The 11247-nt window shown below is 34.1% G+C and overlaps 1 long non-coding RNA gene across 1 annotated transcript; it reads right to left on the minus strand.

The window, feature by feature from the left end:
• Positions 1 to 9952: 9952 nt before the first annotated feature.
• Positions 9953 to 11131, minus strand: LOC129948083 (uncharacterized). Its single transcript, XR_008781831.1, has 3 exons — positions 10661 to 11131; positions 10153 to 10591; positions 9953 to 10091 (listed from the first exon to the last, which is right to left on the minus strand). It is a non-coding gene; the product is annotated as an uncharacterized LOC129948083 (long non-coding RNA).
• Between the last annotated feature and the right edge of the window lie 116 nt (positions 11132 to 11247).

Below are 11247 nucleotides of genomic sequence, written 5' to 3' on the forward strand. Positions count from 1 at the left end.
TCTTCAATATACTGGGAAATTTGCCTGTTTTTAGAGAAAGTTTGAATAAGAACGTAAGGGGATCAACTAAAGCATTACTACACTTTTGTAGTACTATCCGGGTAATACCATCGGGACTGGCTGAGCAGTCATCATTCAACGCAGATAAAAGATCAAGGACCGTACACTGTAGCACAGGGATATGACTAGGACTGAAGATTATGAAAATATACTTCATCAACTACTTGAGGGCTATTAACAACTCACGGACATTTTTTGCAAAAGCATTAGAGGTATCAACAGTTTTATCTAACGAAAGGTTCTTGTAAGTGAAGTTAACTGGATAGGCATCTGATTTTTTCTTTAAGTTTACAAGATTCCAAAATTTTTTAGGATTCTCTTTCAAAGAGGTTCCCATATCAGTAACATAACAAGCGTATACAAAATTAGAAAGCGACTTAAACTCATAAAAGAATTCAACATACACAGAGAAGTTGATTGAAGACAGAGCTTTGAGATAAGTTCTCCATGCCTTATTTCTTTTGTTACGACGATCATTTCATTAAACTTCGAACTCTTGGCTGAAAAGTTCTGTGTCGAAAAAGCTTGAACAAAGCCAAGTTTCGGTCAAAACGAATACGTCATGTGGAAATGATTATGGGAGTTGAGAAAAATGTCAGCAGTCTTACTACGAAGTCCCCTTACGTTTAGGTAGAAGAAGTTTTTTGGCTTCGTTTTCAAAGAAACAGTTCGTTTTTGACTTTGTGTAAATTCTTTGACTGAAGTCTCTGCGGGCCATATATTTCTATTGCAAATTGAATCGAAGAACGTGGTATTCGTTACTAGTTTAAAAGAAGAAACAAAGCTATTTGGTTTATTGATCTTAGTATGTACACCTAATGGATGAGCTACAAGGTATGCTCTTGGTAGAAACCTGTGTTGGGCAAAATTTAATTGCAAAGTACAATTAAAAATAACATTATTTAATTAATTAATTGTTAATTGTGATATAACAATTAACAATTTATTAATTGTTAATTGTGACTTTTCAATTAACAATTAATTAATTGTTAGTTGTAAGTTTTTCAATTAACAATTAATCAATTGTTAATTGTTCTCGCAAATAAATTTGATTATAATATAAGAAGGAGGAGTAGCTACAGTCTGCGCTAAGTCAATCTTTTAGGGAGTTATTAGGATTTAGTATACCAAAAATACAACAATGGACATCTTTCAGCTGATTTGATGGTGTTGTTTATCTTTCTCGTAAATAGAAAAAAAAGCCAGTAATGAGTTGTTGATAATATTTTTATTTATAAATGAAGTAAGCAAAAGCATCAAATAATAAAATATAATTATATTAAATCGCAAGTATTATCTATTGCTTATAATAATTCAGATTGCATTTTAACACCACCCGTTTTTCAAACATACTATCGGACAACTTGTGACTTTTTGGCAAATTAGTCATTGTTGCAAAGGAAAAAAGACGCTCTACTGGTGCTGACGATGCCAATGGTGTATTAAATCTAATAAGCTTTTATCTCTGGATATCGATTTAGGAGCTGAATATTTTGGCTTTCTTCGGCAAAAAAATGCAGCATTAACAATTCAGCCTTAGTCAAAGGTACAGCAGAAGAGTTTGTGTTCGTCATGGATGTGTCAGAGTCGGGCGAGTCAGTATCAAAATTGAAAAATATGTTTTCTTTGTTGGCCATTCTTGTTGCGACGATTGCAGTTTCGTTTTCATTTATTTCTTTAGAAATAGCAGTCTTGAAAATGTTAAGAATCTTAGTTCTGTCTGATAGCTCCAAGCACGTCAGCCACTTGTTTTTGAACCGAGGATATGATAGGGCAGCTATGGCTGCATTTTCTGCTTCAGGTGTGGTAACTTCGAAAAATTTTAAAAATCGGTTTTGAACGCCTTGTCTAAAGGACTCGATCAGAGGCTTGCAATAATTAAAGGTATTCTTTCTTTCGATTTTATGTAGTTGTTTGCGTAAGGCCAAAAGACACGGCATCACTATACCATAGTATGTGTTTGTCTCGCTCTGAATTATGTCGAGGGCTTCTGCCACAGGTGCAGCACAGATAAAGTATTCTTTAATGTATTCAAATTCATTTTTTTTTATTACATTTTTAATGTTCAAAGATCTATGAAGAAGTAAGTTTTTTTCTTTAATGCTCTGTATTTGCTTCAGAGAGTCAAACAAGCTATTCCATCTAGTTTCAACGGGCCAGCTTAGGGTGTGTTGCAATACATCTTTAATGATTTCCGCACTTTTTGGACGTGCTGCAGCCTTCCATAGAACATTACATTTCTTCATGACAACAGAATGCATAGCCGACAATGTAGTATTTGGTTCGTTTAAAACTCTATGTACGTCTGTTGTTGCACAAAGGCTCAATGTGTGTGCACAGCATCTCAAATGTACCGGAAGCAAATTCAAACCATGGGAATTCATTTGCTCAGTCAATGTTGGATAATTTAACACCAAATGTTTGAAATGCTTTTACAAAATTGCTGCCGTTGTCGGTCACCGAGGCAACAATTTTGTTTGAATTAAGACTAAAGCTTGCATTTATTTCTTGAATGATTTCTGATAAACGATCGTAACTGTGGATACCTTTGAATCTCTGACAGGCTAACGCCACTGAAGTTCTGCGCAAATCGTCTTTGATCCAGTGCGCTGTGACGCCAATAAAACTTCTTTTCTTACTTGACCAAATGTCCAATGCTGTGCATACATAATCAACTTCACTTAGTTCGGCTTTGATCTTCGCCACTTGTTTTTCGTAGTAATTTTCTATGCGTCGCCCTAGAGTACGTCGACTCATAAGGGTGATGTCCATTGTAGATATTTCTAAATCAGTTAAAATTTTTAAAAAGTAAGGGTCTTCTATTGCACGTAACGGAATCATAGATGCATAAAATATTTTAAAATGTTTTCGTCGAACTGATTTTGGGTCGGCTTATTTTTAACAGATTTCTTGATATTCCTCACCCTAGTTTTACCAATATTCTCGCTTTTTTCTTTTTCAATTAACCTCTTCTTCTTTACATATGTTTTGTACTCCTCGATGCATTGTTGTCCATGCTTTCTTTTCAAATGGCTTAAAAAATTAGACGTAAAATTAGTATACCCTTTAACTTTTATCATCATATCTTCCGGACATTTCATACACTTAGCTATTATTTTGTTGCCTGATGATTTTTCAGGCAAGTGCTTAAAATATGTACCATCAAGTAAAAGGAGCTGCAACTGACGCGATGACTCAGCAGCAGTGGTATTATCATCGCCAATGCCGGTTGACCTTGACGCCCTTGGCGATAAGGACGACACGGGGTCTTGCGTTTGATTATTGTCCGATATACTCATACTCGTTAAAACGTTACCGTCGTCCTGAATATCATTATCCATTATCTTTTACACACTTTGTATAATGATTATTTCTATACAAATTTGTATGGCTTATTTTTAAACAACGAAGCGAACTTTGTTTAATTAGGAGCGATATAGACACGGCTGCACTTGACTAATGTTTGCACATACCTAATAGTGACTGGATGGTGGAGGCACCACGACGCAAGCGAAGATACATAGTGTGGCGAATCCCAGAATTGTGTCTCGCAATTAACATGCGTAAATTTAAATAAATTAATTGTAATATGCAATTAACAGATTAATTGCAATTAATTGCAATTAATTGCAATTAATTATTCAATCAATTACTAAGATAATTAAAATTTTAATTAATTAATGCCCAACACTGGTAGAAACTAATAAGTGAGAAGTTATATCTTCTGGCGTTGTTAGTGGGTCTAGATGAGATATACAAATTATTTTTGGGTTTAATACAGCTTTAATAGGGATAGAATTGTTTATTACTGTTCCAGTAACGGATATTGGAAATCCTGGATCAATAACACGACGCTTGCAAGTTTTCGAGTTCAATCACACCCATCAGCAGATTGTAATCCGTTTTGAAATCCATTGCGGGATTTTATTTAATTTATCTTCACAATTTTATTTTTGTTTTCAATTGAACTCCGATCAAAATAACCGTTCGTTGTTAAAACTGCCAAACTAACTACCTACCAATAGGTCCACTGGTGATCTCATGGTTTATCTCACCGAACAGTGGAACAAATCTTTACTTCGTTTTGGAGAAAGTAAGATTATTGCACTTGATATTTCAAAAGCATTTGATAGAGTTTGGCATCAAGCTATCGTATCGAAAATGTGTGCATTTGGTATTGTTGAATCCCTTCTTCGTTGGGTTAAAAATTACCTTTCGCACCGTTCAATTCAAGTAGTATTGGACGGGTTCAAATCTGATATTCACAAAATAAACGCTGGTGTGCCCAGGGCTCCATTTTGTCTTCAACGCTCTTCCTCATTTTTATAAATGATCGTTTGTCTGAAACTTCTAACCCACTAAATTGTTTCGCGGATGACAGTACCCTCAGCTTTTCATATTCGTTTTTAGATTCTCATCCTTGTTCTTTGGATGTGGACTACCACGGCAGCGTATGATAAGCTCATTAAATTCTGATCTTGACAGCATTGTTCAATGGGGAATCAAAAACCATGTAGAATTTAATGCTTCGAAAACTCAATGCTGTCTACTGAAGCAAAAGCGTGACCAATGCCACTATCCATGAGTGGTACTTGCATCGAGGAGACTGAACAGCTATCAGTCCTAGGTACATATGTGCATTACAAACCACTTGTGGAGTGATCACATATGTGACATCGCCATAAATGCTGCTAAGTGTTTATGTTTTCTCTGACGATGCAAGAAGCCTTTTACCCCTTCTGATCTGGCTATAATTTAAAAAGCCTATATTCGTCTTGTGTACAATTCCCATATTTGGGTAGGTGCTCCTATAACCCACCTGAGTCTCTTGAACAGAATTCAAAAGAGAGCTCTAAAAGTGATAGGTGACCGTTGTCTAACTGAAACCTTTGCATCTCTCGAGCACCGTCGCGTCGTAAGGTTTCATGTCTCTCATTATTTTATCGCTACTTCCATAAGCAATGCTCTAATGAAATAGCCAGTTGTATTCCTCCCCTCAAACAATTCAACCGTAATACTCGTTCTTTTAAGAATGCCCATCAGTTTAGCCTTGAGCCCAATTTCGGTCGTACTGTAAAGTACAAACTTTCCATTACAGCAGCACGAATTTCGACTCGCGGTTTTTTTTATTCGATAGATATGTGCAAATAAATAATAACCATACCAATTTTAGAGCGAGGAAACATTTATTTCTATTTTTAATTAATTTTTAAAGTTCACTTTTTTCATAAAAAACACACAAAAATGGTTGATTTTGACATTTCTTCCCTGTTTTTTGTTCAGTGTTGCCATACTTGTTTCTTTTTCTTGGTGATTTCTTTTATTTTGGTGCTCAAATGAAAAAATACTTTGCATATACCCAAACTCGCACCCACCCCAAATCCTATAGTGATAGTGGGGGGTTGCAGGGGGGCAGCATGGTCCCCCTTACATACCTAGCTGTTAGTACGTGCGTCGTGCTATCAATTAAAAAAACTTGTTTTAGGTTCAAAAAAGGCAATACAAAAAAGTTGGGTTAAGTCCGAAAAATAAAATATTTTTTTTTAAGACTTAAAGTTGTTTCCTCGCCCTAATATTTAAAACATGTTCTATTGAGACCCCTACCTAACTGTAAAAAAAGTCATAAGGAAATTCGTGCTGCGGTAATGGAAAGTCGCCCCCAGAGATTTTCTTAGTCGTACTATATGAATGTGGGATGCTTTAACAGACTCAATCACCCTTGTCACAAGCTCGTTCCGCTACGAATACGAACAAATTCATATCATAGGCCCCGAAAGAATGTGAAAAAGCATTGCTATATAGAAACCATTTATTCGGAATCAGCTAGTCAAAATGTGAAAATCAAAATTGAAATTTAATCTTGGATCTTGCTGTTTGTGTATTTTTTAAAATGGATTAATTTGCAATCGCAATTTTTGCAATAAATGAAGAAAGTTTGCAACGAAAATGCAGATTAAAAATACAAAGGAAAATTTTAAGGGATGCATTTAATCCATTTGACATCCATGATGACAAAATGTAAGTAAAAAAAATCTGTTCGTAGAAAAAACTGCCAAACTTCCTATTCATTCGGGGCTAGTGATACCATTTTTCACGAACTCTCGAATTTTCTCTCAAACTCCGTATCGGTGCATACATGTGATTGGTGGAAAAAAGGCAAAATGTCAGATTGAATTCTTGTCAAAAATGACAGTTCCACAATTTCGATTTCAAAAACAAAACATTAAATTTGAGATTGTACAAGTAAGTTTTTGTAAATTATTTTGTTTTGTCTAAACATTCAACAGAATTTATTTCTTTTCAGATTAAAAACCTTGACGATTAAGAGCAACAAGTGCATTTAATTGAAAAAACAATAGACCAGGAACCAGAAGAAAACAATGAGATTAACTTTACTCGGAGCTCAAGTAGGTACGTTTAAAAAAAGAATTTCGTAAACAAAAGAATACTTATGTTGCTTTGTTTCAGCTATGGATTGCTCCAATAATATACTTTACTACCAACTCAAGAAGATGTACATAAGGATAAAAATCAACTTTATTATCATCTCCTTAGTATTTTAATTTCGGGTGCTGCCGATTACGAACCATGATACAGAAAGCAATTTTTCTCAAGAAATTTAGAAGGCTTACTCAAAACAAGGGCGATAGTCCCCAGGTGAATTTCAATTCAATGGTGCAAGGGATTGTAGTAGTCGACCGCCAAGTTTTGGAATGACTTAACAGCGGCAATAGCAACGGCAGAGTATGCAGGCAAATCAGGTAAGTTCATTCGGTAACTTACGAGTAATCTTGACAATATATTTTAAATTCTATGGTTCTTTAGGATTTCCAACGTCCTTTGCCCATTCATCAGCTGCCAGAAGTATGGTACAAGCCGACCAAAAAAACCAACATCTTCCTGTTCCATGGAGTGCAACAGCACAGTTGTGTAAGTACAAATGGAAACAATCATATCGTGATTAACTTGCTTAATCTTCACCTTCTAGATTTAAATCGATGCTTGTAACTCCAAATATCTCACTAAAGAACGGTAAGGACACTGCTGATCGATTCATCGGCTACTGCTGCCACTTAGGCCGACGCAGACCACGTAGATGATTAAATGAATGTTCACATTGAAGCAACCTGTTGGGAGAACACTTCCTAAATGACGGGAAATTAAAAATCATTTGTTAGTTTTTGAATAAAGAAAATCTAATCATTTTCATATGTACTATTTTAGAATTTTCTTATTTGGACAGAAAAAAAAGAAGCCGAATACCTAAATACAAAATGCTTATTAAATCACCAAAACAACTAACTAGAATCACATAGAAGACCATCGACACAGGAACTATCCAAATGATGTTTTAAGAATTTCCCGCAACCTTCACATGCCGAAAATTTCCAAAAATAATACAACCGGAAATTGTGCATTTATGACAAGGTCCGATTGGAATTTTGGAATTAGCCTCGCAAAACAATTTTCACGTTTCAAGGTCCCTAGAGTCGAAATAAAAGATTTTTAGAAAGATGTCTGTGCGTGCGTGTGTAAAATCAATATAACGTTTTTTTTTTTATAAATCAATAAAACTGAAAAAAAAAAATTGTCACCTTCAAAATTTTACGACTGAAATATGATTTCATCTCTAAAACAATTTTGTGCAACGAAGAATAATGTTTTTGACATCTGAAAGTTCGTAAAAATTGAATATCGATTCAAATATCTTTTCAAAAACTTGAAATTTAGGCTTTAAGCTTATTTTATCTTATAAGAAATATTGTTTTCAACATTAGGTAAAATTTTGAGAAAAATCGAATTGACAGTTTTTTTTACAAAAAATAAAAACCTAAAAAAAATAAATATAAATATTGGCTTCAAACTAATTTACCTTATAAGAAATATTGTTTTCAAATTCGAATTGACAGTTTTCTTACAAAAAATAAAAACCTAAAAAAAAATTATTAAAAGTTGGTAAAATTTGGTTTTTTGACTGAAATACCTTTTCAAAAATTTAAGATAATCAGGCTTATTCCGTAAGGCGTTGAACGCCAAAAAAACGACAGTGTGAACTTGGTATTACGTAAGGCGTTCAACGCCAATTAAACGTCAATTTATCTACTCTCTCTTGTGGAACGCATTCACATTTCTTTTTTGGTTATTCCGGTAGGCGTTTATCTTAAAAAAAAAAAAACAATAAAAATCGTTAAAAGTTGTCGTTGGAAAATTTGTTGACGCCGGAAGTAAAAATGTAAGTTTTTTTAAAATTTATTTTAGTTTTTATAATTTAAAATTTTTTATTTAGGGTAAAAATTACAACCCAGGTCCAAATGCGGCGGATGGTCGAGCTCATGGAGGAAAACGAGCACCTCGCAAAAAATTAACAGAAGAGGTTTTGAAAAGTCTTTGGGGTGGGAATCTGTTGCTGAGATTTTAAATAGTCTTGGGCCGCCTATGAGAAAAGGAAAGGAGTGGCAGAAAGTAGGTATATGAATTTAAAATTTTTAAACTTAAGTTAAAATTAATTTTTGTCCTTAGGTCTGGTTTGACGCCAAGTTCAAATTTAAACAAAAGCTCTTGTTTAACAAAAAAGAAAATGAAGCTACAGGAGGAGGGCCCTACAAAAAAAAATTTAATGACTTGGACGAAGCCATAATAAGGATATTGTCGTTGGACTTGGTAGTGAATCCGACAGGATACGCCGCAGGTGGTTCATTTCGTTTTGGGTCCCGATCCCCAATCGCCCAATCGACCAAGCTGAAATCTGCAAATGTTTCAAATATTACAGTAGCCACAAATGCATCATCGTGCCCAGTAAATGATATGCCTATTGAAATAATTAGCGGGGTCGATGATGATTTGACACACATTTTGGGCGAATTTGAGAAGCAGGAAAATGATGAAGAATTGTGTGATGAAGCTCCGAGGCCCAGACCAACAAAAAAGGAAAATGTTTTTGAAACTATGTTGAAAAAACAAACTGAGGTTCAGGAAAAATTATTTTCTAAAATGGAAGAAACCTTGAGAGAAATAAATCAAAAGCTGGGAGACAATGTGACATCGATTTTTGGCATCGAAAAGCATCTTAATGAATGTGCGAGATATGAAAGGAAAAACTTTCATCTCCAAGAAGAGAAACTTAAAATGGTTAAGATACAAATGGAGCGCGATGTCAGGCAAAGAGTACAATCGAATAATTTAAAAATAAAAGACTTGGAAGTTAGAAAGAAGCAGCTTGAACTCGAGGAACGTAAACTGGAGCTTCTAGAAACAAATAATAATATATAAGTTCTTTACCATTTGAGTTTTTTTTTATAGTTTTAAGTTATCGTTAAATAAAAAAAAAACAAGAGACTGCAAACTCAAGTTACCTGAAATGATATATTTATGTTTAATAATACTTACTTATATTTTAATAAAATACAAAAGAGTGAATTACAAAATAAATCAATTGCCATAAGATACGTAGTTAAAATATTTTATTAAATGCTGCTTAAAATATCATTGCGCATTTGCACTGCTGCATGGTCATCGTTAGTATTTAATTGGTCTCCTAAATTTGGAGTGTTATCATTCGTAAATATAACTATATTTTCAGGTGGAACCAAATTGTAATGGACACCAATATTGTGCAAAGCTGCGCAAACATTTACAATTTGCGTAGCTTTCTCCGGAGTGTAGTGCAATTGCCTTGCACCAAGCAGACATCGGAACCGATTCTTTAATACTCCTATTGTTCTTTCAATGATGTTTTTTGTTCTGGAGTGTTTGCTGTTAAACAGGCTTTATCTACTGCCTTCTTCTCTTCTTCTGGGGCTCTATAAGGAGTTAAAAGAAAAGGCTCAAGATACCCAGCATTTCCTAATTTATTTTAAATGTTTAAATATTTATCACGATCTCATACCCAAAAGACAAGTATTTCTTTCACCTCCATCATAATTCCTTTTCAAAAACCCTCGAAACTCGCTAGCATTCCAAACTAGGGAATGATGGCTAGCTCCAGCATGTCTTGCATCTACGTATTTTATACGCATTCTGTTATCACAGACCTTAAACATATGTTAAGATATGTTTTTTATATATGTTATTGTGTAGGCAATTCTTGCTTACCAGCATCACGTTAATACTAAAAAATTATTTTCTGTTGTAATATCTGTGTTGATCTATTTTCTCAGGCGCGAAAATTTTAACATGTGTTCCATCGACGCACCCAATAACACCTGGAATTCCAGCTTGTTGAAAAAAATGTATTTTTGCTTCCGATTTTTCTTCATCTGAGAGATTCATCTTAATCCAAAGGGGGCAAACTTTTTCCTCGAGAGTGTTTAACATTTCCTTAAGAATTTTGCTATGAGTAGGCTGCGCTAATCCCAAATTGAAGTCGTTTTCAACCCCTTTTTGGTAGCTTCCTCCGGCGAAAAATCTAAGGGTAGCAGCTAGTTTCAAAATCGTTGGAATTGCCACAAAACGTTGCTGAGGAAAACTGTCTTTGATCAAACAAAAAATATACTTGAAGGCCTCTTTGTCCAGACGAAAATACATTTTGAATCTGTTAATCATTACGATAAAATCATTGTGCAATAATACATATATTTATTTGTTTTAATTAATTACATACTTTGAATCGGGCAAATCAAAAGGATTTGCTTTAGATCGAATATATCTTCCTTTTTTTTTCTTTCTCTTCGTCGTCACTACGAATCCACGAAAAATAACTTGCTACACTATACATTTTTCCGTTTCTTTTTGTATTTACAAGAAATTTAAACAAATTTTACAAATTAAATTTCAGAAAAGAAATTATGTATTCAATTTAAAAACAATTTTGAAGTTTCAAATGTCAGCTGTTGTAGTGGATCGTATGTGGAATGTAAGAGCGAAAGAAACTCCGGCGTTTGAGTTACGGAATACCAAAGAAAAAACGAGACGCCACGACAAACGACACTGGCGTTTAAAAACAAAACGCCTATCGGAATAAGCCTGAATAGCTTTTAACTAATTTTTACTTATAAGAAATATTGTTCTCAACATTCGATAAAATTTTGAAAAAAATCGAATTGACAGTTTTTTTACAAAAAATAAAACTAAAAAAAACATTACTAAAACTTGTTAAAAATTTACTTTCAACTCAAATAGCTTTTCAAAAATTAAAAATATTAGCTTCAAGCTTATTTTATTTCACAGAAAATATTGTTTTGGATATTC

The sequence above is a fragment of the Eupeodes corollae genome, chromosome 2, assembly GCF_945859685.1.
Source record: "Eupeodes corollae chromosome 2, idEupCoro1.1, whole genome shotgun sequence".
Lineage (NCBI taxonomy): Eukaryota > Metazoa > Arthropoda > Insecta > Diptera > Syrphidae > Eupeodes > Eupeodes corollae.